This window comes from Amblyomma mixtum, chromosome 7 (assembly GCF_055824585.1).
Source record: "Amblyomma mixtum isolate Tamu chromosome 7, ASM5582458v1, whole genome shotgun sequence".
Lineage (NCBI taxonomy): Eukaryota > Metazoa > Arthropoda > Arachnida > Ixodida > Ixodidae > Amblyomma > Amblyomma mixtum.
Window position 1 is genome coordinate 116,349,912 of NC_143018.1, and position 26,386 is coordinate 116,376,297.

The 26,386-nt window shown below is 46.8% G+C and overlaps 1 protein-coding gene across 1 annotated transcript in view; it reads right to left on the bottom strand.

Annotated features, from left to right (window-relative positions):
• LOC149337289 (transient receptor potential cation channel subfamily M member-like 2) overlaps nucleotides 1-26,386 on the bottom strand; it is a 350,682-nt gene that overhangs the window by 141,292 nt on the left and 183,004 nt on the right. The window lies entirely within an intron of this gene.

The window sequence follows — 26,386 nt, forward strand, 5'->3', positions numbered from 1 at the left end:
GTGATAGCTCCACTTTGCAGTCGCTGGACGAGAACATTTTCTTCAGTCGATGCTCCCCGAAACGTGTCCGCCAACAAGTGACTCAGAGAGACTGTATACAGTGCCATATAAACATTTAGTCGTAGTTAGAAAGGAGTCTACTTCACATGGTGTTTTTCTTCGAACTCTGTTGTATTATTCTGTACTGGCGTAAGGTTTCCATTTCTTGTTGCAGATTTTTGTTGCAGATTCGGTATTTAAGAGCTGCTACAAAAAAAAAAAAAGATGTTACCATTTCTGGACCATTCTCCCAAGAGAACCGCCATTTGCTGTTCGCTAATTAAGTGCTTCGCAGAAAACAAATTGGAGAAGACATCTAAAGAGCGGGCGACACCACTGTGACATCCAAATACATGATGTCGTTGCCCGCATTTGGTACAAGTTGAAACGCGCGACGGATGCATCATCAAAGATTTGTTCCGCATTTTACGCTGCTACAAAAACGGCAGATGGGATAATTTCATGGCAGTTGCACCAAGTGGACGATGTAGTGTCATCGCGTGGGCATCAACAGCCCCAGTACCACTATAACAGCTCCAAGACCACTACGCACCTGGTAGGCAGGTAATAGCTGAAAGGCTAAAGTTCAACCGCCGACACCAGTTCGAAACCGAATAAGTCGCATCGTTCGCCGTTGAACTAAGGCACATGGCCGCGAAGTGATTGTTCGGGAACTTCCTGGACGACGCGCTACGTACGCGACCGCTTTGTTGCGGGGTTCAGGAGCGCGGTCATTCAAGAAATGCTGCTTAAGGTGGATTCACACGATAGACCCAATCGCAGATCTCGCGGACGAAGCGCACATCACGTGACATGACATCACGGATTCAGGCCAACCAACTCACTTCCGCGGACGACGTGGACGGAAAAGCCAAGGCGCTTTTTCGCTTTAGGATTCTGGCGGGGAAGCAACACGAATTCAGGCGGAAACACCGCGTTGACTGGCCACCCTGCTACTTTTTGCGCATTTTTTTTGCGACAGCCGCATGGGAGTAAACCTCACTGTTCACAAGCGAAACGTGTGCATGCATGCGCAGGTGTAGTTGTGCACTCGTGGTCGTTCGCCGTTGTTGTACTGCTGCCCCCAGGTGCGCGACATAATTTTGCGTGACGACGCGTCGCTTATTTAAATTATTCTTGCCGAACAGTCTCCAGCGCTTTAGAACATTGCTCGCGTGACAACAGCTGCAGTAATTGCTCTTCGTTTACGCGGAGCAGCCGGAGCAGCTGGTTCTACATCAAAGAGCTCCTCATACAACTAATTTTGTAATCCAAGTTTCTTTCTGGCAATCCAGTCACTTTGCCAGCTACTTTGTTTCGCGTAGTAATTGTTAGATTCATCATCTAAGGGCGCGTTGAAACTCGTCCAGAAATCAGGCAAGCAAAGCAGATTCGCTCGCCGCAAAACTAGGACCTGTTGTAACCTGTTCATGTCCGAACGAGGATGAAGCGCCGTGCCGCTGCTGTTTCTCGCTTTTGCACACAACGTCGCTGCTCGCGGCGTGCACAGATAGAGTTAGAACAGAGCATAAATTTACGCTGCCTACGTGTATGCATACTTACGTACGGTTAACGCAGGCGAATTCCCACTTTTAGTTCAGTTCCCACTTTTAGAGACACAAAAATAAACTCAGCCTATAGTGGCGCCATCTCGTTATCAGGACGGGAACCATTACTGTAAACAAACCGACTCTCCTCTTAAACCTAGCAGCGGCAGAATAATCACTCTAAATAAAAAATAAAGCAAATTTATCACTTATACGTTTTCCTGTAGGCAAGGTGAGACAAAGCGAAAGCCCGGTGCCCCATTTATGGGCAGCGAACGCGCTGAAAAAGGCAGCAGCAACGAGAATTCAGTCCGAAGCGAGGGGTTCGGCTTCGAAGGGCGCCGCTGTGTTTGTCACCGCAAGGCGGAAATCGGTCTCGGCCAATCGGCCTCGCCGCGCCGCTTTCCGCCCCAGTCAGTGTGTGAAGCAGCCGAATCCGCTTCGCTCGCTGGATTTTCGGCCAACTTTGTAAGCACCTTAACTGATGTAATTCGATTGCCACTGCCGCGATCACTGCCAACCGAGGCTTCCACTGCACCTCCATTTTTGACGACTACTCTCGAAAAAGGTCTCGGCCTCTTTTCGCCGCCAACCTGGTGTCGAGAGCTTGGCTGCTCTCTCTGTTTCGGTCCGCTCTGTCGTCTGAAATTCACGTCCATCGTCTGAATGCTTTTAGCCCGCGAACAGCCCTCTCACGTGACGTGACTTTATTGATTCGTTCCACGAGATCTGCGATTCGGTCCGTTGTGTGAATCCACCTTTAAGAGCTCAACTTCGAAACAGAGTGCCATGTAGCAAAAGCTGCGGAACTCGCCGAAAAGAGCCGAAGAGCTTCCGACTCTCCGAAAGAGAGCCGCAATTGGGTGCCCTCCGCCCTGTTAGCACTAAAGGACGCTCACAGCGACAACCTGAGGTGAGCGCACCACAAACTTGCTGTGTTGGCAGAACTTGTTACCGATGGGGTGAAGGGCATGAGGCAAACGAGTCCAAGTATCCTAGAGCACAATGCCACCGATGCAAAAACGTGGGGCACTTAGCGAAGGTTTGCATGAAAAAGGGGGCAAAGTGGTTAATGCATTCGAGTTCGTTAAAAGTGAGCCTGACGATTTGCAGCTTTTTCATGACGAATTAAACAGCCAAACTAAGTGGCCCCATCTGATATATGTGAAAATCGCTGGTCATCCTGCGAGCATCCACAAAGATACCTGGGCAGCGGTGTCTATTATTAACGACCATGTCTATGCTCAACTAGCCCGGAAGCCAAGCCTAAAAAAGTACCTTCATGAAATGGAGTTACGTTTGAACGCCACTCGAGATGACCGGACAGGCGCATATGTGTGTAGAATACGAAGGTCAAAAGGAACTTTGCCTGTGTTTGTCGTTCCTGGAACTCAGCCATGCCTACAAGGCGAGACTGGCTTGCACAGCTCATATTAAACTCGAATCACGTCTTTAACGTGGAAACGGAGAAAAACGTGAAACTCCTGCTGAGAAGTATGCGGATGTGTTCCGTAGGGTGTTGAACCAGAATTTTTTGAATTCGGTTCGGTTTCAGGCTCACGCCTTTCTGGTTCAGTTCCGGTTGGACTTCAGAGTGACATTCCGTTCCGGTTCGAACCTGTTGAGAATGGATGGAACCGGTTCACACGGGCTTAAGACTAAAAAAAATTCACTACGTACGTGGGATTTAATCAACCTGTTATACTGTTTACATTTCTGTGTGACATCGGTATATATAAAAAAAACTGCAAAATCAGTTTAGTCCTAGGTCATTTTCACCTTAACTAGGCTAACTTACTGTCCTCAGGAAAGAGACAGGAAATAATAGCACGAGCAGCAAAATGGAATGAGCTCGAAATTACTGTAATTCGGCTATGTATACGCTGCAGTACATCTGATGAGGTGAAAACGCGAGTTTGCAGCCGCCCTCTTCGGAGAGTTCATGCGTTCGACACGGCCCACATAGAAGCAAAGTGGCTTACACACAGGAGGATCTGGAGGTGGTAATTTGCGTCGTCTGCCACTTCACTTTCATGCCCAGCCGGCACAGAAACAATCGCTCGCCGAAGAGCCCAACCGCTGTTGGGATTGGGAGTCCGAGCCAGGAAACGGTCGAGGCGACGGTGAGTCAAATCACATTTATGTACAGTATGTGCAAGGGCTTTTACATGATACAAGGGCCAAGAGCACCACGGGCTAGCACAAAGAAGAGCGGCCCCGGCGGCGAGCGTAGCTCCGGCGTGATGGCTCTTCTGCTGCCCGTCTGCTGCGCGGGTTCAGTGCGGCTCCGCTTTTAAAGCCGCTGGTGTCGGTTGCGGCAGCCAGCAGTTCAAGTCCTCCAATCAGGTCACGGCACTGGCCACCGTTCAAATTAGACCAATGGCCGAGAGGCGACGGCCGGCGACGCGTCGGAGGAGCCCGCACCGACGGAGAGGAGGGGAGGAGGAAGGGTCCGTGTCGGCGCCGGCGTGGCGGGATGAGTCACGCTGCACGTCGCGACATGTCCGAGAGAGTCTGGGCCTGCTTTGAGCGCCGGCGGGCGCGCTGCGCTGGCTTCCAGACAGGCCAGCCAGCGAAATGGGAGCTCCGGCACTACACCGCATACCCGCGCCTTCATGCTAAGGGCGATCAGCTGGTGGATACTCCACCTGCAACAACCTACAGCTTCAGTAGTTTCGGAGAGCCCGTCACGTGAACAATAGGCCTGCCTGAAGGTCGTGTGAGTTGACAATTCCTCCTAAACAGAGTACTTATGCGGGCGCCGCCAGTACCACGACTTGCGTCTTCTACGTTACCGCGTCTTATTGAGAGAGGAAGATATCCTGTACAAACAGCTATAAGCACACCAGAAGAATGGCCTGAGGGGCGAGTTGGTGCATGATGAAATGAACGCTGGCGCAACAAGGACACTAACAAGAAAGGGACACCACATGCGCATACTACCAACTGTTTATTATACGGAAAGGTGGCAGATTTAAACATACAGCTCAAGCATGAGACTCATGGCTATATGCTCGGAACCCAACACGTGGAAAAGAAGCAGCAAGGTTTCTTTTCTGTTTTTATTTGTGACGTTGCGGCTTCTTTTCCACGTGTTGGGTTCAGAGCGATAATGCGATGAGTCGCATGCTTGAGCTATATGTTTAAATATGCCACCTTTCCGTATAGAAATTGGAGGCTTATCAAGGTTAAGCCCAGTGGATGCGAAGCATGTCCTTAGCGTTTGGAGGCATCTTGACCGCATACACGCCCGGCGCAAAGACGCTGGCGCGGTTGCGGGCAGAGACTGACGCGACGGCGGGCGCGCGCCGCCTCATCCCTGGAGTGACGTCACATATCACGTGATGCAGCGATGATGGCGGCGCCGCCGCGTCGCGCGCGCGGGCGCGAACCGAAGCGTGGAGGCCTCCGCCGGGCGACGTCCGACGGCGCGATATGAGGCCCCATCTGCAGCCGGTGTGACGTCATCACGTGACGTCACATCATGTGATCTCACTTCAAGGTCAATGGTGGCCACCGCCGGGAGGCGACCGACGGCGCGATATGAGGCCCCATCTGCAGCCGGCGTGACGTCATCACGTGACGTCATGTCACGTGACCTAGTTGAAGGTCACTTGAAGGTCAATGGTGGACACCGCCGGGCGTCGCGCGAAGGCCCGAAACCTACGTTAATATGCTTCGCATAATAAACACTTGGTAGTGCGCGCATGTTGTGTCCCTTTCTTGTGTCCTTGTTACGCCAGTGTTCATTTCATCATACACACACCTTTCGGTCGCCCCAGAACTTACTTGCCGGTCACCCCCACGGCATACCTGAAACACATATCCTTTGAGCAGCCTCCCCCCGATCCTTCGCCACATGCCGTATGGTAGGAGAATGTTCGCAATGACTAAAAGAATGGTTAGTTGTCCCTAGCGTACTGTACAGGCGGCAATTCACTGTCTTTGGCACAAATATCTCGTTAGCAGTAAGCCATTCCTTGAGGGGCAGCGTGGATGTCAGCAATTTAAGGAAGAACGTTTTTGCACCACATTAAATGCACATTCGCTTAACTCGTTTTAAAACACTAGCGTCAAGAAAATCCAGATAAGGTTGCCGATACAACGGTATAGGGAACAAGTACTCTGCAAGTACCTGAGTCATCTGCCTTCTGGGGAGTCTATACAGGCAACGTAAGAAAAGCGCACAGTGAGAAAATTGAAAGTGTCATCAGCTTCCTTAAGGAATCCTCATAAAGGCCGCCCACGAGTGTGTGCAGTCGGTGTGCAAATGAGCACAGAGACGTCTAATACGCACAGCTAGTAAAAAGGAGTGGTTTGCTAGTTTGAAAGCAAAAAAGCGCTAAACAAGCTCATGCAGGATTAAGTCCCCGCATCCTCCTCCCGACCATATCAATTTTCTTCAAGTGAATTTGGATCACACCCGTTGTGCGACTGACCCGATGGTTTAATATATTCTGGACAATAATATCACAATCACCACTGTGGGAGATCCATATATTACTACCCATAACGAATTTGTAGGAATTCCCTCTACTTTTCATAAAATCCTGTCCCCTGAAAACCCTCGGTGTGTCATATTGCGGCATAAACTTTGATATCTTTGCAACTTTAATTTCTCCTGAAGTTGTTTCCATCTATGTTCGGTATCTACTGATCAGTTTTTTTATAGGAGTATATATGCCGCCTCGTACGGATATCACAGTATCTCCGGCTTACCATTTGTATACAGATTTCACCCACTGAATAAATGATCATTTTCGGCGATTTTAATCAAAAAACATCTTATGGGGCGTCAGTATCACTGATGCTAAAGGAGCTCATTTTGAAGCTTTTGCGGCTTCTAATGCCCTGGCTCTTCTGAATAATCCGGACTCCTTACCAACCTACAAATGTCCGTACGCTTCAAGTTGGATTGACCTCAGCTTCGCTTCTCCTAATTTGCTTGCAAAGGGTTAATCTTGGGATGTCATTCCTGATTCATCACTTTCCGAGCACAGATTTATTACACACTCTTTTCTTTCCCAACCGTCGTCGCCGTTCAAGCGGTTCAACAGAGCCAGCTCCAGTCGTTTAATTTCCCAGTTAAGTTCTTTGCCTTGGTTAAAATATTTTTTTTTTACAATCATCAGTTTCATTCGGCTTCACTTGATCATGTCCTCTCTAAATTTAACGCCACCTTCATGACCCTTTACAAGAAAAACTTGCGTTTGGTAAAACCAAAGTTCCCCGAGGGTTCCATTCGGTGGACGGTTGATTTGAGCATGGAGAGGTCCCGTGTGCACGCTCTCCGTCACCATTTCCAACGCATTTCAGACCCACAGCTGAGAATTCTTCACCGTTCAATTTATTATAAAGCTCTTGCAAATTATCGCTCTAACATCAGAAATACACATGATAACTATATAAAAGAGATCTGCTCCACAGCTACGCGTAAATATCTCTTTGGTAAGCCATATAAACATGCTTTCGCCAAGCTCAGGTGCCCTTCCATTATCCCTCCTCTACAGTACGCCGATGGCTCATATACTGAAACGCTTCCGGACGCTATACAGTTGCTCCTTCGTACTCACGTCGCTGCAGATGATTCTTCCCACAATCTTCCTTTTCATACTCACGCTCGGGACATTCCTGCGCAGCCTTACAATAACTAAGTTCAAAATTTACCGCTCACTGCTGTGGAGATCGAAGCTGTCACCAATTCATTAGATTTCTCGTCTTCTCCGGGGCCTGATATTATCTCTCCCCGTTTTGTTGTTGCCTTGTTTAACGCTCACCCCTTTTTTCGTCTTCCTCTTTAATTGCACTTTGCACTTGGGTTACTTTCCTCAGCCCTGGAGAATTTGCAGAAATACTTTTATTCCCAAACCGAATAGGCCAAAGCACCTTTCGAGTCTTCCCGACCGATCTGTATTAATTCATCTTTCGGTAAAGCGCTCCAACGTCTACTATATGGTCGGCTCTATTACTTCCTGTGCCAAAAGAAACTACTTCATAGAAATCAGTATGGTTTCCGCGTGACCGCAGTTCTGTTCAGGCTCTCTATCATTTGCGGGAGTTCTTACATAGTTATGAAGAGCGAAAAATTCCCGTTGTTCTAATTTCTCTGGACTTCAGAGGAGCATTTCATAGTGTTTGGCACCCTCTGGTTTTACATTTTTTACAAAAACATCATTGTTCTCGTAATCTATATTCCCTTCTCGCGTCTTTCCTTCATAACCGTCATTTGACCTATTAGTATCCTTCGTGCACTCTTTCTGCACCTTTTTCCCTCGGCAGTCCGCAGGGTTCACAACTTTCGCCATTGCTTTGGAACATTTTGCTATATGATCTCATAAACCTTCCTGTCCCGCACCTATCGACATTCAGTCATATGCAGATGACACCATTATACTCATCCCTGGCAAAACTAGCCGCGAGTTGTCAACGCTGGGCTCAAATGTTTTAACATTACTCCAAAACTGGTGTACCACATCTCGCGTTCAGTTAAACCCAGAAGAGTGTCCTTATGTATTCTTTTTAATGGAGTCCCGGCGTTACACAAGCGTAAGCCGACTATTCGACTAGATGCGTACAGTCTCAAGTGTGAACCCAGTATTAAATTATGAGGTGTTGTCTTTGACTCTCACTTATGCTTTATTCCTCATGTTAACCGTTTGCAAACGAAAATTCTTGCATCTACCACAAAACTCCTTAATTGGTTCCATTTCCATTTTCGTGTTTCTCCTTCTCATATGCGCCAATCTTATCCCCAGGTTATTCTTCCTACAATTACGTATGCCGCCCCAGCTTGGTGGTTTCGTTGCTCCCTTCCCGACTAAGAGATCGCGTTTTATCGTTTCAACAAATTCTTCTTCTGGAGCTTACTGGTGCCTATAATACTACGCGACAGCCGAAATTGAGGATTTTTTATGTCGTGAAGAATACTCATCGCCGAGCCGCCTATCACGTTCCCCGTCGCCGTCGTCACCGCGCATTGCATCTCCTAGCGGAGGCTACGCCGTGTTTGGACGCCCCCCAGCCCTCGAAGGTTAAACTGCATAAAGGAGCCTCTGGGGGTGAGGGTGCTTCTGAGCGCAAGAACAAAGATCCTCCATCGACGGAAACGCCAGACCATGCCTCAACTACGACGACAACACCGACGACGACGATGACGCGGCCAGACATGAAGCTTTACCACCTCCCAGAGAAGTGACGTCGGAGTACGCCCACCGCAGCCTCACTACTCGACGAAGCAGAGAATGTACACCGAAGACAACGTGCAATACGAAAACGCGAACAAGTGACCTTGAAGTTACAGTCGATGGTCACGCCGTTACTGCCTTGGTCGACACGGGAGCTGACTACTCCGTCATAAGTGGGCCACTCGCTGTCCGACTCAGGAAAGTAACAACAAATTGGGATGGCCCGCTGATCCGCACCGCAGGTGGTAACCTTATTACGCCGTCAGGACGCTGCACCGCGAGAGTTAAAGTAAATGGGCGAACCTATGCTAAAACCTTCCTGGTCCTACAGAAACGCTCGCGAGACGTCATTTTGGGAATGGACTTACTGAATGAACAACAGGCGATCATCGACCTTCGATCTAAGTCGATCAGGCTTTTCACGGAAAAAGCCATATCTGCTGGGGCGAGAGCGACTTATCACGCTGCCTTAAAAGTCCTCGATGAAGCATTGAGCGTGCCGCCCCGATCAAGTGTCGTCGCCTATATAGCTACTGGAGACATCGAAACTGCCGAAGGCGTCATCGAGGGGAACACCCAGTTATTCCTGGATTGAGGACTGGGCGTCGCAAGGGCGTCGCACTTGGCAGCGGCGACGATAAACGGCGAGCACCAACTTACTGTGTCTCTGCGTTTTGCTGCAGATTGCCTTCCACCGTCTGAACTTTGCGCCCTAAACCAGCGAGCGGACTGCACGAGCCTGGCAAGCGTTGGCTTGCCCTTACCGGCAAAAGGGGCGGATTTTCCTTCAGCGGTTGCGGCAATCGGCGGCGGTTTCACCTGACTCCTGACGTCACCGGACGCAAGCTATAAAGACAGCGACCCATCGCCTTCGGCCTCACTTGGCAGCGGCGACGATAAACGGCGAGCACCAACTTACTGTGTCTCTGCGTTTTGCTGCAGGTTAGTGTAAAAACTGTATCAATTTTATTTTTGCCTGTGCTGCTTTTCTGACGTCGTCGCTGCTGCCAGTTGGTGCGCTCTGTGCCCGTTCATTTTGTGTTTGCACGTGTTTGCATTGACTTGTCTTCAACCACATGGCGAAAGACATAGCCAAACTTAAAGAGGAACTGAAGGCTGAACTAGCCAAGATGAAGAAAGAGTACAAACAGGAAGTGAAAGCTTCACGGGAGTGTATCGAAAGAGAGCTTCGAAATGAAATCAGAGATCTAAAGACTGAACAACGAAACATGACAAAAAGCCTTGACTTTGCCCATGACTCTTTAGATGAGCTAACAAAGAAACTTGAGGCTGAAATTTTGAAAAATGTTAAGCTTGAAGAACAGAATCGGGAGCTTCACGCGAGGTGCACGTCACTAGAGAAAAATCAAGATGAAGTTGTGAAACGCATGGTCCTCATGGAGCAATACCCTAGAAACACAAACAAAGAAATTCATGGTGTTGAGAAACATGATGATGAGAATGTGTTGCAGATTGTCACTAAAATTGGAGAGAAGATTGATGAGCCAGTCATTGAAAATGACATTGAATGTTGCCACAGAGTTCCTACTAAAAATCCCGACAACAGCATTCTTGTTGTTCAGTTCAAGTCTCGAGCAAAACGTGATAGCGCACTGAGGAAAGGGAAAAAGGCCCGTCTAACAAATGAGGACATTGGGATTGAAAACACGGCACCAATATACATTAATGAGCACCTTTGTCCGGCCCTGAAAAGACTCCTGGGTATGGTTGTAAAGAGGAAGTATGCTCACAACTGGAAGTCAGTGTGGACTTTCAATGGGAAAATCTTTGCTAAGCAGTCCGACACCTCGGATGCTATACAAATAACTTGTGAGGCTGACCTTGGAAAGGTTGAGTCAAATCCGTGATTTTGTTGCTATTGCCTAGACACACTTTAATCAAATCAAAATGGAGTATCACAGCTTCGTCCTACCACAACGCATTCGACCACAGCAACGTTCTCTAAAAACAGTATTACACTTTAATTCTCGTTCTGCTCATGGAAAGCACGATGACATTATTTGTTTATTAAGTCAGTTTTCTTTTAAATTCAGCATAATCATGATGACTGAAACCTGGTACTATGAAGGCTGCGATATGCTTCATCTTGATGGGTATAATAATTTTTTCATGAATCGTGAAATTCGACGTGGTGGTGGTGTTGCGATTTATGTACAGTTGTGTACAAAGTGCGAACTTCTTCCGGAATTTTGCAAGGTTACGAGTGAATATGAGTTTCTCACTGTAAAAAATAACTTGGAAATTATAACTGTTATTTATCGCCCACCTGAAGGAAACTTGATACCGTTTTTTGAATTTTTTGATCGGCTCCTGGAGTATGTTCGAAGCAATAACTTTAAGTTAACTTGTGGAGGAGACTTCAATATAAATACTTTGCTTAATACTCCAAATGTTGTTGACTTTACAACTCGTGTTCATTCTCTGGGTTTCATAAGCGTGATTAATACATCAACGCGTGTCACTCTATCCACTTCATCTGCACTGGATTTGTTCATTGTCAACTCTGAAACCTCGATTCACAGTGCTGACACAGTAGCATCTGACATCAGTGATCATTGCCCAATTTTTATGTTTTGTGACCCTGTAATGAAAGTGAAAAGTACCTCTGAGGAGATAACTGTCCAGCATATGACTGATGATTCCCTGATGGCGTTTCAGCATGACATTAGCCAACAAAACTGGTCCTCGGTGTATTGCAAAGCGAATGCCAGTGGGGCGTGTTTAAGTTTTCTTGAAATTATTTCTCAAATCTATCCCAAACACTTCCCAATAAAAACCTTTAAGGTATCAAATAAGATAAGAAAACCTTGGGTGACCCATAATTATTTAAAAGCTATAAAGCAGAAAAATGCTCTTTTTCATACATTTCTGAAAATGCGAAGTCCTGAGGCGTTAAAAAATTCAAAACTGCCAGAAATAAATTAAATGCTGAACTCCGACGAGCAAAGGTTGCTTACTATGAAAAACTTTAGGGATAAAAAAGATGCACTCCCTGATCAAATGCTTTATAGAAACCACCCAGTTACCGGTCGTGCTCTTGCCGACTTTTTGAATAAACATTTCATCGGATCTTCTGCACACGCTAGCAGTTACATAACTAGCGAAGATATAGGACACTCACGGGCTGAAAGTATATTTCTTCAGCCAACAGATCAGGCAAAAGTGTACAGAACGTTTATGTCCCTGAACAATAGTAAAGCGCTTGATGTTGATAATATCCAAACTAAACCAATAAAGTATATTTTAGAGTACATAACTGCTCCACTTACATATATTTTCAACCTATCTATTGATTTTGGAGAATTTCCCGCTGCAATGAAGAAGTCTAGAGTGTCAGTTATATATTGTCACGGAAGTAGCGAGCACCACACAAAGTAAAAGGCAAGCGGACACAGAGTCAGCGGCTGTTCTCAATGGAAAAGCACACTCGAAGAGCGCGCGCGTCTCTTACTTCTTTGTCTTTCTGACGCCACGTGAAACCACCAGGTGGCATTACTCCCCCTCTTAAAAAAAAGAAATGCACACGATCACAGGGAATGCTTCAGATGCGGAGCACTGCGTTCAGCGGGAGTAGTACGGCTTCATGCGAAGTACATGCACTACGTCAGATTGGTGTTGTCGACTAGAACATGGCACAGCTCCGTCTGGAACAACTTCATAATTCACATCTGATATTCGGTGCAGCACCCTGTAGGGTCCAAAGTAACGGTTGAGAAGTTTTTCCGACAAGCCTGGCCGCCGGACAGGTGTCCACACCCAGACTTGGTCACCGGGCTGGTACGATACGTAGCGGTGACGGTCATTATATCGGCGTGCGTCTGTTACCTGTTGTTTCGTAATGTGGGTACGGGCGAGTTGGCGTGCTTCTTCGGCATAGGTCGTGAAGTCTTCTGCGTGAGGTGCAAGCACCTGGTCGTCAGCCACGCATGGCAGCATGGCGTCAAGCATGGTCTGCACATCTCGTCCGTAGACTAGACGAAACGGAGTGAATCGAGTGGTCTCTTGGACGGCCGTATTGTATGCAAATGTGACATAAGGTAGGATGGCATCCTAATTTTCGTGCCGCACGTCGACGTACATGGCAAGCATGTCTGCGAGTGTTTTGTTTAGGCGCTCAGTAAGACCATGAGACTGGGGATGGTAGGCAGTAGTCTTTCGGTGAGATGTCTGGCTTAGTTGGAAAACTTCGTCAAGAAGCCGAGCTGTAAATGCCTTGCCACGATCAGTGATTACGAATGAAGCGGCTCCATGGCGTAGAACAATCTGGTTCATGAAGAACTGTGCCACCTCAGAGGAGGTTGCACGTGGTACCGCAATGGCTTCTGCGTAACGTGTCAGATAGTCCGTGGCCACGATAATCCACTTATTACCAGCTGACGATAGAGGAAAAGGGCTGAGGAATTCCATACCTATTTGGTCGAATGGGGCTAGTGGTGGTGGGATGGGCTGCAGGAAACCCGCTGGCTTGAATGGTGGGGTCTTGCGTCGCTGGCATTCGCGGCAACCTCGAACATACCGATGAACGGTGGCAGCAAGTTTGGGCCAGTAGTACGCCTGACGTACTCTGGCGAGAGTGCGTGCAAATCCCAGGTGACCGGAGGAGGGTTCGTCATGGCAAGCAAGAAGAATTTCGTCGCGGAGATCTGCAGGGATAACCAGAACATAGGGTCGGTCGCTGTGGCTTGCGCTTTTCTTGTAGAGGATTCCGTCGCGTATACAGAAGGAGGACAGGTTTTTGGAGAATTGTTGGGGAACGGTAGAATCCTGGCCCTCCAAACGATCGATCACGGGTTTTATGTCTTTATCGGCACGTTGCCGGGCTTTTAAATCAGACGGATTCATGGTGCCAAGAAAATAGCTGTCGTCGTCCGCACTGCCATGCGCCAACTCCACGGGTGCACGGGACAGAGTGTCAGCATCCTCATGTTTCCGTCCTGACTTATAAACGATGGAGTAATCAAATTCCTGCATACGGAGGCTCCATCGTGCAAGGCGTCCTGATGGGTCTCGGAGACTGGCCAGCCAACACAACGAATGATGGTCGGTGACAATTTTAAATGCACGGCCGTAGAGGTAGGGTCGAAATTTCATAGTTGCCCAAACGACCGCGAGACATTCCTTTTCGGAAGTTCCACGCCTTTCTGGTACTGGACGAGGACAGCACCTAGACCGACGTTGCTGGCGTCAGTGTGAATTTCGGTAGCGGCATCCTCATCAAAGTGTGCAAGAACAGGTGGGTTGTGAAGGCGTTGGCGGAGCTCGGTAAATGCATCTTGCTCCTCGGCAGACCAGACGAATGGGATGTCATCACGTGTTAGACGCGTCAGGGGTTCGGCAATCCTGGAGAAACCGGCAATGAAACGGCGATATTAGGCGCAAAGGCCCAAAAAACGTCGGACTGCTTTCTTCGTAGAAGGAATGGGAAAGTCGGCTACAGCTGCAGTTTTGTCTGGATCAGGGCGCACACCATCAGCACTGACTACATGACCGAGAAATTTAAGCTGCTGATAACCAAAGTGGCATTTCTCTGGCTTAAGCGTTAAGTCGGCCGAGCGGAGAGCATCCAGTACTGTACGCAGCCGTTTAAGATGTTCGTCGAATGTTTCTGCAAACACGATGACGTCATCTAAATACACCAAACAGGTTTGCCATTTCAGGCCAGCAAGAACGGTGTCCATCAGTCGCCGGAATGTCGCGGGCGCTGAACACAGACCGCATGGCAGCACTTTAAATTCATATAATCCATCCGGAGTGACAAAGGCAGTTTTTTCGCGGTCACGCTCGTCGACTTGAATCTGCAAGTAGCCGCTTTTTAAATCGATGGACGAAAAGAACTTGGCGTTGCGAAGCCGGTCGAGTGAGTCATCAATACGGGGCACGGGATATACATCCTTTTTTGTGATGTCATTCAGCTTTCTGTAATCGACGCAAAAGCGTAGCGTGCCATCTTTTTTCTTAACAAGTACTACAGGAGACGAACATGGGCTTGTAGACGGCTGAATAACGTCATCATTCAGCATTTCCTGGACTTGTGTTCGGATTGCCTCACGTTGTTTGGTTGAAATGCGGTACGGCTGTTGTCGAATGGGTCGAGCGTCATCGGACGTTAGGATTCGATGCTTGGTGATAGGTGTTTGTCGAACTTTCGATGAGGAGGCAAAGCACGGGGCGTACTCGAGCAGTAAGGCACGCAGCTATATAAAGGAGGCGATAAAAACTTACCAAAAAATTACCGTCCAATATCAATAATACCTACGTTTGCTAAAGGTTTCGATAAGATATTGCACTATCGTTTTAACCGATTCTTTGAGAAGAATCATCTCATTTCTGATGCACAATTCGGCTTCAGAAAAGGACGTTCAAATGAGCTAGCTTTATTGGGGTTAAAGGAACACGTGCTGCAAAATATACAAATGAAACTAATAACCCTTGGCCTCTTCATAGACTTTAGTAAGGCTTTTGATTCCCTTGATCATAGTATTCTAACTCATAAGCTCTCAGTCTATGGGATTCGTGGCAACCCTTTATCTTTAATAAAATCTTACTTAGCTGACAGGCAACAGTGTGTATGTATTCGAAACCACCAATCATCTCTACTACCTATAATCAGAGGCGTACCTCAGGGAAGTGTACTAGGCCCTCTGCTATTTAATGTCTACATAAACAGTATTGTGAACATTGACCAAGGTTTAAAATTCATTATTTACGCTGATGACTGCACGATTTTGTTCTCTGGTCCTGATGTGAATGAACTAGTCACCAAGTGCAAACAACTTCTTAATCGGCTTCATGAATGGTCTGATATTAATCTACTAAAAATTAATCCTGCAAAAACAAAAGTTACGTTATTTTGTGCAAGAAACAAAAATTTTCGTCTAGAAAAAAAGATCACTTGTGGTGGTGAAAAAATTGAAATTGTTCACGAACACACCATACTAGGTGTAACTTTTTCTTCACACCTTACATGGGATTCGCATGTTGATAAGATAATAAAAAACCTCTCGTTGGTAACAGGTGCAATTGCTCGTTGCCGCGCGTTCCTTCCTAGTAGAATAAAGCTACAAATATATAATGCATTATTTGTCTCGCAAATAAGCTATTGCTCATTAGTCTGGTTGACAACAACTAAGGCCAACCTATAAAAAATTTACCTTCTGCAAAAGAAAGCTATACGTCACATTGCCAATCTTGATTACCTAAGCCACACAGGGCAAGCTTTTGAAACATTCAGTGTGTTAAAAATTCAAAGTATGTATGAATTCCAAATATTGCTTTCATTTCATCTGTTGTCATCATTTAGGTCTATGATTGAAGGCACTGCGCTATTGAAACAGAACGATCACACAGTTAATACTCGCAACACAGACACTTGGTTTGTTCCCCATTTTCGCAGTGACTATAAGTTCCAAGCATTACAGCACAATCTTCCAGTAATTTTAAATAGATATAACGACATAAATAACCCTACTAAGAAAGCATTGCGTGAATTGTTTCTTCAAAAATAATTCCTGACGTATAATTCGCGCCCAAGTACAGCTGCTCCCTTGTATCTTATGCAAATATGTTTTCTGTATTTCCCTATTGTAATTTATTGATGATTTTGTGCTTTCTGGATGTACTGTTTTTGTGAAAACTGTAACCTGACTATGTGTTCGTTTTTATTTTTTTTTGTGTATGTAAATGTTCTCAACAAAGTCTGCTCCTATGCCTTGTAACGGCTGCCTGGGCCTCGTCAAGCTGTATACCTACAGCTTTTAGTCCAGGCAGCCGCCAGAATTTTCTGGAAATTAAATGAAATTGAAATTAAAAAATTGAAAAAATTGAAAAGTCGCCCAAATCCGAAATGACCAAGCCCAGGTGCTGCTAACCAACTTCACCGAAGGATACCGGCATCTTAACAAAGGTACGACAATTGCTTTTCTCGACGAGCTAGCAGACATCACAGACGTATTTGGCATTTGGCCTCCTCAACCAACCCGCCAAACCATCTGACCAAAGTCATCAACCCACGTTCGATATCAACCCAGCCTTACCCCGGAGCAGACAAGGCCAAATATGCAGTATTCAACAAAGGTACAGCGATTGCTTCTCATCGGCATCGAATATGCGACGAACCCGGCTTGCCAAGCACCTCATTGTCAGAGACGAACACGCCCGACTACTGCGGCAGAGCCCCTTCCACGTATCGCAGCTAGAACGCCAAGCTATCCGCAAACATGTAGAGGAACTGCTACGTGACGACGTCATCCAGCCATCGAGGAGCCCCTGGGCAGCACCAATCGTCGTAGTGAAAAAGAGAGACGGCACCCTTCGCTTCTGCGTCGATTACCGCCGCCTGAACTGCATTACGAAGAAGGATGTCTAGCCTCTCCCCCGCATCGATGACACATTGGATCGGCTGTGCAATGCTAAGTACTTCTCATCGATGGACTTGAAGAGCGGCTGCTGGCAAATTGAAGTCGACGAAAGGGATCGCGAAAAAACTGCGTTCATCACACCAGGCGGACTCTTGGAGTTCAAGGTGATGCCATTAATCCTCTGCTCTGCCTCAGCGACGTTCCAGCGAGCAATGAATACGGTGCTCACAGGCTTGAAGTGGCTAACTTCTCTAGTCTACTTAGACGACGTCTACTTAGATGTCTTCTCCTCAAGCTTTGAAGACCACCTCAGAAGGCTCTAGATAGTGCTGGAAACAATAAAGCCTTCAGGCCTAACACTGCAACCAGAGAAGTGTCACATCGCCTACGAGGAGCTGCTGTTCCTTGGTCACGTCGTAAGGATGGAGTTCGCCCTGACCCTCAGAATAATAATAATAATAATAATAATAATAATAATAATAATAATAATAATAATAATAATAATAATAATAATAATAATAATAATAATAATAATAATAATATTGTTACGTGCTTAGCACGCACGGGGGGTTATTCACAGAGGGGATCGGTCGGAGCAGGATGGAAGCAGGAAGCCTACCAGCGTCCTTCAGCTCTTTCTCTTCCTTTCTCTCTGCTCGCCTTCATCTTCTGCTTCTTCCGTCGAGGTTCTATGGAAGCACGTTACATTTCCCTCCTCGCAGACGAAGCCCGTCGGGCGAGTTAAACAGACCGCCTGGGATGGAATCGCTTGAGGCGGGCTACATGCACCACCTGAGACTGGCGTGACCGTCGACCACTAGCAGTTAGTCGCGATATAACGTAATTAACGTCACTAATGCACTCCAACACAACAAACGGTCCAGTGTAGTGGGATAGCAGTTTCTGACACAGACCACGCTTGCGTAGAGGGGTCCACAACCACACAATGTCACCAGGAACATAAGAAACTTCTTGGTGTTGGACGTCGTAGCGGTTCTTGGAACGCTCTTGCGAAGATAAAATTCGAACGCGGGCAAGCTGGCGAGCTTCTTCAGCTCTGCAGAGTGTGGTCGCAAGAGAAGGTTCGTCGTGGATGAAAAATGGTAGAATGGTGTCAAGGCCACAGCGAGGCGAGCGAGCATAGAGCAGGTAAAAGGGGCTGTAGCCAGTTGTCTCATGTTGCGCTGTGTTGTATGCATGAGTAACGAACGGGAGGACGCCATCCCAGTCTTTATGATCTGCAGCGACGTACATAGCAAGCATGGTGGTGAGCGTCCGATTAGTGCGTTCTACCACACCGTTCGTTTGGGGATGATATGGCGTGGAGTGGCGAAAACTGCAGCTGCTGAGGCGGAGAAGTTCTTCAACAACGTCCGCTGTAAATTGGCGTCCACGGTCGCTAATGAGAACTGCAGGAGGGCCGTGCCGAAGAATGACGAAACGAAGTAAGAAGTTAGATACTTCAGACGCAGTAGCAGCTGGTATCGCGGCTGTCTCACAATAACGGGTTAAGTGGTCTACGCACACAAGAATCCATCGATTTCCTTTCGAGGACCGTGGGAAAGGTCCAAGGAGGTCAATGCCAACTTGCTCAAACGGAGCTGTTGGAGGTGTGATTGGCCGCAGTTTGCCAGGTGGACTTGAAGTCGGCAGCTTAAAGCGCTGGCATTGCACACAGCTGGCTACATAGTGCTGGATGGTTGAACGCATGTTAGGCCAGTAAAATCGTTGCTGTGTGCGGTGGAGTGTGCGTGTCACTCCCAAGTGCCCAGACGTGGCGTCGTCGTGCATCATTTCAAGAACTGTGATGCGTAGGTTTTCGGGTACGACAAGAAGCATGCGTGCTCCTCCAGAAGCGAAACTCTTCTTATAAAGCAAACCGTCGCGAATGCAAAAAGTATTCTTTACAGAATCTTGAGCGGCATCAAACAAAGAGGTTAATGTTTGGTCTTTGCGTTGCTCAGTTCGGAAAACTTGAAGGTCGGGGAAGGCTTGTGAAAGTGACGCCAAGTATTCATCAAAGTTGTCTGCGTCGTCATCAGTCGTTTGAAGCGGCAAACGGGAAAGACAATCGGCATCTGAGTGTTTACGGCCGCTTTTATGCACCACAGTGAAATTAAATTCTTGTAGGCGCAAAGCCCATCGAGCAAGCCGGCCACAGGGGTCACGAAGACTCACTAGCCAGCAAAGCGAGTGGTGGTCGGTCACGACGGTGAAAGCATTCCCGTACAGATAGGAGCGGAAGCGCTGTACAGCGAAAACAACGGCGAGACATTCTTGCTCAGTAACCGTGTAATTTCTTTCGCTCTTACTCAATGACCGGCTGGCATATGCTACCACGTGCTGATCGTGACCATGGCGTTGTATAAGTACAGCGCCGATACCGATACCACTTGCATCAGTGTGCACTTCAATTGGTGCAGATGGGCAGAAGTGGCGTAGGATGGGGCCCGAGGTCAAAAGAAATTTCAGATGTCGGAAAGCTGCGTCACATTCGCTGGTCCAATTGAACGGTGCATCTTTATGCAGCAAACACGTCAGTGGGTAAGCGATGTCCGCAAACCTAGCTATAAAGCGTCGAAAGTACGAGCAGAGTCCTAAAAAACTCTGCAGCTCTTTCACTGATTGAGGCACCGTAAAACTTTTGACAGCTTCAATTTTCTTTGGATCTGGTCGAACACCTTCTTTATCAACTAAATGACCAAGAACAATTGTTTCACGGTTCCCAAAATGACATTTCTTGGAATTGAGGATAAGGCCAGCTCGTTCCATGCAATCAAGCACAATATCCAGGCGGCTGTTGTGCTCACTAAACGTTTTGCCAAAAATTACAACGTCGTCCAAATAACATAAACAAATTTGCCACTTAAGGCCACGCAGGATTGTATCCATGAACCGCTCGAATGTTGCAGGTGCGTTACATAATCCGAAAGGCATAACGTTAAACTCGTAAAGTCCGTCTGGTGTTATGAATGCCGTTTTTTCCCTATCTGCAGCGTGCATGGGGATTTGCCAGTAGCCGGATCTCAAATCAATAGAAGAAAAGTATGAAGCGGAGTGCAGACAATCAATTGCGTCATCTATACGTGGAAGCGGGTAGACGTCCTTCTTCGTGGCCGTATTTAAGCGACGGTAGTCAACACAGAACCTCCATGTGCCATCTTTTTTCTTAACAAGGATAACTGGAGCTGCCCAAGGACTTGAAGACTCTCGAATTATGCCTCGCTTTAGCATCTCTTGAACTTGGTCATCTATTAACTTACGTTCAGTGGCTGAGACTCGATAGGGCTTCTGGCGTATAGGAGGTGCGGAGCCGGTGTTGATCGTGTGATGAATACGACTGGTAGGCGGTGGTGTAGAATCGTCTTTGGCAAAGTCGAACACGAACACGTGCTTCAGAAGGAGTTCCACTAGAGTGCAACGCTCGGTTGTGGGAAGAGCCTGATTAATCATAGCCTTAACTTGGGTCTCCATATCTCTTTTCACGTGCTGCTCACTGACAGAGTTGGTTAACGTCGCGACGGAACCTGACACACCTTCCTCGAAACGGGCGAGTTTGAGGCCCCGGGGCAACACAGCTGGCTCTTCAGAGTGGTTCACTGTCCACAGCTCAGTACGGCCTCTCACCACGGGAACGACGCAACGAGGCACGACGATACTCTTCTTAGAGCAGGCGAGTGTCGTAGGCTCTACCACAGCTTCAAAAGATTCGCACTGATTGTGAATAGAGGAAACCCGCACGAATGCTGCGGAGAAAGCTGGTACAATAGTGTCTTCTTCCACCGCAAATGCTCCAAAATCCGGTGTCGAGTTATCCACAAGAGCTGAAAGTAGTGAAGAATTCAAAGCAATTTCTCCCGTACGACAGTCTAAAGTTGCACCACACTCTTGCAGAAAATCAATTCCAAGAATCACATCATGCGTTGACCGTGGTAGCACTGCGAATTCTGTTCTAAACGTTAGACCACCAATAACAACATCCGAAGCACACACACCAAGTGGAACCAAAGGTTCACCACCGACACCACGAAATAACGCTGCACGGTCACCACTAAACATAACTTTCCTACCTAAACGGTTCTTAAAACTCAAACTCATAACGGATACGGTAGCACCAGTGTCCACAAGAGCCATTGTTTTCACACCATCAATAAACACTTCCAGCTTGTTCTTCAACATAAACACGGGCAGAGGTATATTGGACGTCATCGACTCGCCGGCGGCCTCACCTCCATTGGCCGCGCCTCCTAGTTTCCCGGAGGCGGAGGGGATGTACGACGTCGAGGAGAAGGTGACCGCCGTTGGCGCTGAGGTGGCGGCGTCACACTGCGGTCAGATGCAGGTGATGAACTCCGCAAAGTGCTCGGACGGTATGGGTCCCAAGCGGACGTTGAGGGTCGCTGCTGCGCGGTGTGCACTTGTCCGTAAGTAGGCGCTGGGGGTTGGCAGTCTTGAGAAGTCGGGAAACGACGGCGGCAATATCTAGCGATATGCCCTGCAATGCCACACCGGTAGCACAAAGGTTGAGAGCGCCAGCGACCGCCATAAAAGTCCTGGCGAACAAAGTCGCGACGTTGGCTGGAGCCAGGATCTCGCTGCTGACGAACAACGTCTTCTGGGTAGGTGGGCCTCCTTTCCGCCGGCTGGTGGCCATAACGTTGGGCAATGTTCCGATCGTCCTTGGGCAAAGTGCCGTTAGGTTGAGCCCACGGAGTCGACAGGGCGGCAACATCTTCCTCCGGTGCAGAACTGTGCCGCAGATATTCTGTGCGGCAGAAGGTGTCCCGGGATCTGGACAATTCCTCGCGCACAATCTCTCGAATCATTTCAGCCATAGAATTTGGAGGACAGGCTTCCACACTGGCTATAGAGGTGACATTGGCCAATCTTCCGAATTTAGGGGTAATTCGACGCAGCTTAAGAGCTTCAAATGTTCTGCAATGTTTTATAACGTCAGCGGTGGTGCTCAGGCTCTCTTTACTAATCAGGAAATTGTAAACATCTTCCGCAATTCCTTTTAGAAGGTGGCCGACTTTGTCTTCTTCAAGCATACTGGAGTTAACTAGCTTGCATAACTTTAAGATGGCTTCGATGTATGCCGTGCAAGTTTCTCCGGGTACTTGCGCGCGGTGAAGCAATGTCTGTTCAGCACGCTTCTTTGTTGCCGATTCATCCCCAAAATTTTTCTTGATTTCGGTCGTAAAGGTTGCCCATGAACTCAGTGTATCCTCATGATTGTCGAACCAGTCAAGGGCAGTGGCGGCAAGGAAAAACACCACGTTAGCCAGTTTGGTAGCAGCGTTCCAGCGATTGTATTTGCTCACCCGCTCGTAGTGTTTCAGCCACTCGTCAACGTCCTCTTCAGGTTTTCCAAAAAATGTGCGGGGCTCTCGGTAATGTGGCCAGTTGTTCGCTGTGGATGTCCCGGGTTGCTCGGCATTGTCGTCTCCAGGCATGTCCGATGGCAGTGGTGGGAAGCCTGCGAGTCTACGGCTCCTTCGGTAGATGGAATGCTCCGTGGTCGATACCCCGCACCTCCACCAAGCTGTTACGTGCTTAGCACGCACGGGGGGTTATTCACAGAGGGGATCGGTCGGAGCAGGATGGAAGCAGGAAGCCTACCAGCGTCCTTCAGCTCTTTCTCTTCCTTTCTCTCTGCTCGCCTTCATCTTCTGCTTCTTCCGTCGAGGTTCTATGGAAGCACGTTACAATATTATTATTATTAATAATAATGTTTATTTTCATCACTTGATACAAGTTAGCGAAAAGAAGTGGCTGAAGTAAAACCTGCTTTCTCCGCAGGTTGACAATGCCTCAGCCGCCTTTACATCAGCAGCAGTGACATGGCGGAAGCAGAAACATGCGCTAGAAGGCAATTTCTATTCAACAAACCGTGTCTATGCTTGCAAAAAGAAATTTATCAACATAACGCGAGCAAAAAAAACAAAAAAAAACTGAAGCCAGTATAACCGCTACTCAAACAGGTTCGCTATATGTCTTTGCGTCTTTGTAGTAATATCTATCAGCTTGAAGTCAATATCGTTCAAAAGAGGCGGTAATGAAAACTTTATCCTTTCAACCGCAAAGCCAGTCCGTGAAAAAAGGAACAAACCATGGTGGTTGGTACCTAAAAGAGTTTTGTCACTGTTTTCAGGTTTGCTAAGTTTAAAACAATTTTTGATCTACCTTGTGCTGTTTTTTTATTGGCATGCAGCAGTTTGTATACGTAAATATTTTCCGCTGTTATGATCCTGTGCTTTCGGAAAAGAGGTAGTGTGTGTTCCAACCTAGGCGTATTCTCTGTAGCACCTACAGTTTTTCTTTGTTACAGCAGAAGCTTGCTGATTTTTGTTATAGAGGCATTTGCCCATACTAAGCAGCAGTAGCAAATTTGAGAGTTAAAAAGCGCATTGTAAATAAGTTTCTTGATATTAGCAGGAAGCAATTGGCGACTTCGTTTCAGTATTCCAACAACCTTGCTCAGTTTTGATGAAATTCTTTTAATATGCTCGTTCCACGAAAAATGTTCAGAGAAAACTACTAGAGTTTTTATATGTTTCACTGTTTTTATGCAATAGGGACTTAAGTGAAGGCTATCATGAGGTGTAATTGATGTTTCTGGTGAGCGGAATAAGACGCAGAATGTTTCATTCTCATTCGAGAATAATCTATTGTTTTGGCGCCATTCCTGGTGTCTGCAACAGAATATATCTGCTGTTTCTATAATCTGAGTTAGGCCCTTGCCAGAAACCAGAACTTTGCAGTCATCTGCGTAAATTATGTACTTACAGTTGCCCGGAATTCTTACAATATCATTAATTTAAAAAAGAAACAGGATAGGACCAAGAATGCTGCCTTGTGGAACTCGGATTTTATTGGTTTTACACTCGATTTTATTCGGTTTAACTCGACATGCTGGTGTCTTCCCTGAAGGTAGGATAGAATTACATGCTGCGAGATTCCACGGAACCCATAGCGCTCCAATTTGTCAAGAAGTATGCGATGATATACAGAACCGAATGCTTTTCTGAAATCTATATAGATTCCCAGTGTCGCCAATTTTTTTTCAAAGTTTTTCAACGCTGTTTCCTTATGAACTAAGGGGGCGTTTTCTGTCGAGCGAAACTTCCTAAATCCGAACTAAAGCTCAGTTATCCAATTGTAATTTTCAGGAAAATCCAGAATGCGTGAATTAAATACCTTTTCGAAACCTCTCGAGAATACTTGTAGTATAGCAAGCGGGCGGTAATTGGAGATTTCATTTTTATCTCCTCCTTTGTGCATTGTTGTTACACTAGCAACTTGCATCTGTAGCGGAAAATCACCAGTTAACCCATCAGGAACCAAGAAAATCTAAAAGAGCGATCTTCTTCATTTTTAGCACATAATACTCTCATATAAAGAAAAAGAGATTGCTGAAATTTTGTCACGATTGCTTTATTCCTTCCAGAGGTTACACAGGTGTTCTTTTTATAGTACACTTGGTCTTCCCCATTGCACATGTGGGTACTTCACTGCATTCCTATTGGTGGCGTGAATTTTGTTATTATGTCTGCGATTTTTACGCAGGGTGATGTAGCACTTCTTGCAGGCCCTCATGAATATCTTCTGGTTATACTGGCACCGCAGTTATCCTACTTTGTACGGAAAGCTTTCTCATTTTCAAAGAAGCATCAGATACGATTGAACCAGAGTGTCTGCGAACCGCTGGTTACTGCATGTCAAGGTGTAGATAATAATGAGTAACGTTCTTACCAAAGCAAAAATAGTCAGCAGGCTCGTCTCTAGCAATTTGGCAGATAGTTCAGGCTTTCACAATTGCAAAGTTGGGCTTTGGTGTCAACAACCACTATCTCTTTTTGTCCCTGATGCTGATATACTGACAGTAGATGGCTTGATGCGAAAGGTCAACACCTGCCATACCACTGTTGTAAAAGGAAAGGAGTTTTGGCTTTAAAAAAATCTGTTTTTTTTGTGCTATAGGCAACCACCACTCTACAAAACACGTAGGCTCACTGCTGTTATAGTTGCAAGCCATAGTTACTATACTGTTGATCGTAGACTTCAATAAAGGCATGTAACCTATACTACTGAAGCAAGAATCGATGTTTCATGGCTGCTTCTATTTCATCGCTTTCTTTGGCCCAAGTGGACACTTCCAAAACGCGTTTTGGCGAACGGTTCCTCCAGCCCTAAATTCCTCCCAGTGGAGCGTTACAAGAATGTCTTGAGAGGTAAAAAAATTACAAAAAAAGATGAAATGATCACTAAGCGTTGAAATCACCTCAGGTGACGACAGGACAACACGCGCTTCCAAAAGTTTCATTTCTGAACTCAAGTACTTTCCGCAGACGGTGTGAACGGCATAACAGTAACTGTCTGCTCTGCAGAACCTTCAGTTCTTATAACCAAACTTTATTGCAACCACTTAAAATCATACCATCATCATACTCAAGACCGCTAGCGGCAAGTACAGCAGCCCCCGAGGCCTTGCTGAGCAGAAAAAGTGATTTTTTCCCGAAAAATTGGCAGGAACCACAGGATCTATGAACTGGAATAAATAGGCGCCGTTCTGCACACAGGAAGACCCAGTGTACTATAGAAAGTACAGCAGTATATAAATCTTCACAGAGCAAAAAACGCCAAAGGTGCGGGGCATTCAAAGCATCCGTTGTTTACTTTGGTCTTTCGTGCTGCTCTATACTTGAAACTAGCGTAGTAGGTACATAAATGCGGCCGTGAGAAAATTATAAGCAAGCAACTACCGGTGCAGTTCGTGGGAAACAAACATCCTGAAGTTTCACCACGGAAAGCTGACATTCTGAGCAGAGGAAGTGCGCCAAAAAAGTTAAGGGTGGTTGGCCAATCCCCTGTTGACAAAAGCATGCCCTACTTGAAAAGAAAATTCCAGTCTTTCGTGGTGAAATTATAAAAAAATTAACTGTACTTTTAAAAGTACGTTGGGCGCTAATGGGTTAAGAGAGAAATGTTGTAAACGTGTGTTATAACGGGCGCTATTTAATCCATCACATGCTTAATAGGCTTGATTTCCAAATCATCTACATCGTAATCTCTACCGTTCTTAATACCTGGAAAAAGCCTTGTTACCTCCGATACAGAAGTGGGGCGGAGAAATAATGTATTTTGCACATCCGGAATATTTCTGGCGGCATCAGAGCAGTATGTGCTACTGCCGACCTCTGCCGGACTAATCTCGACTGATCGCAGCCATGAAGAG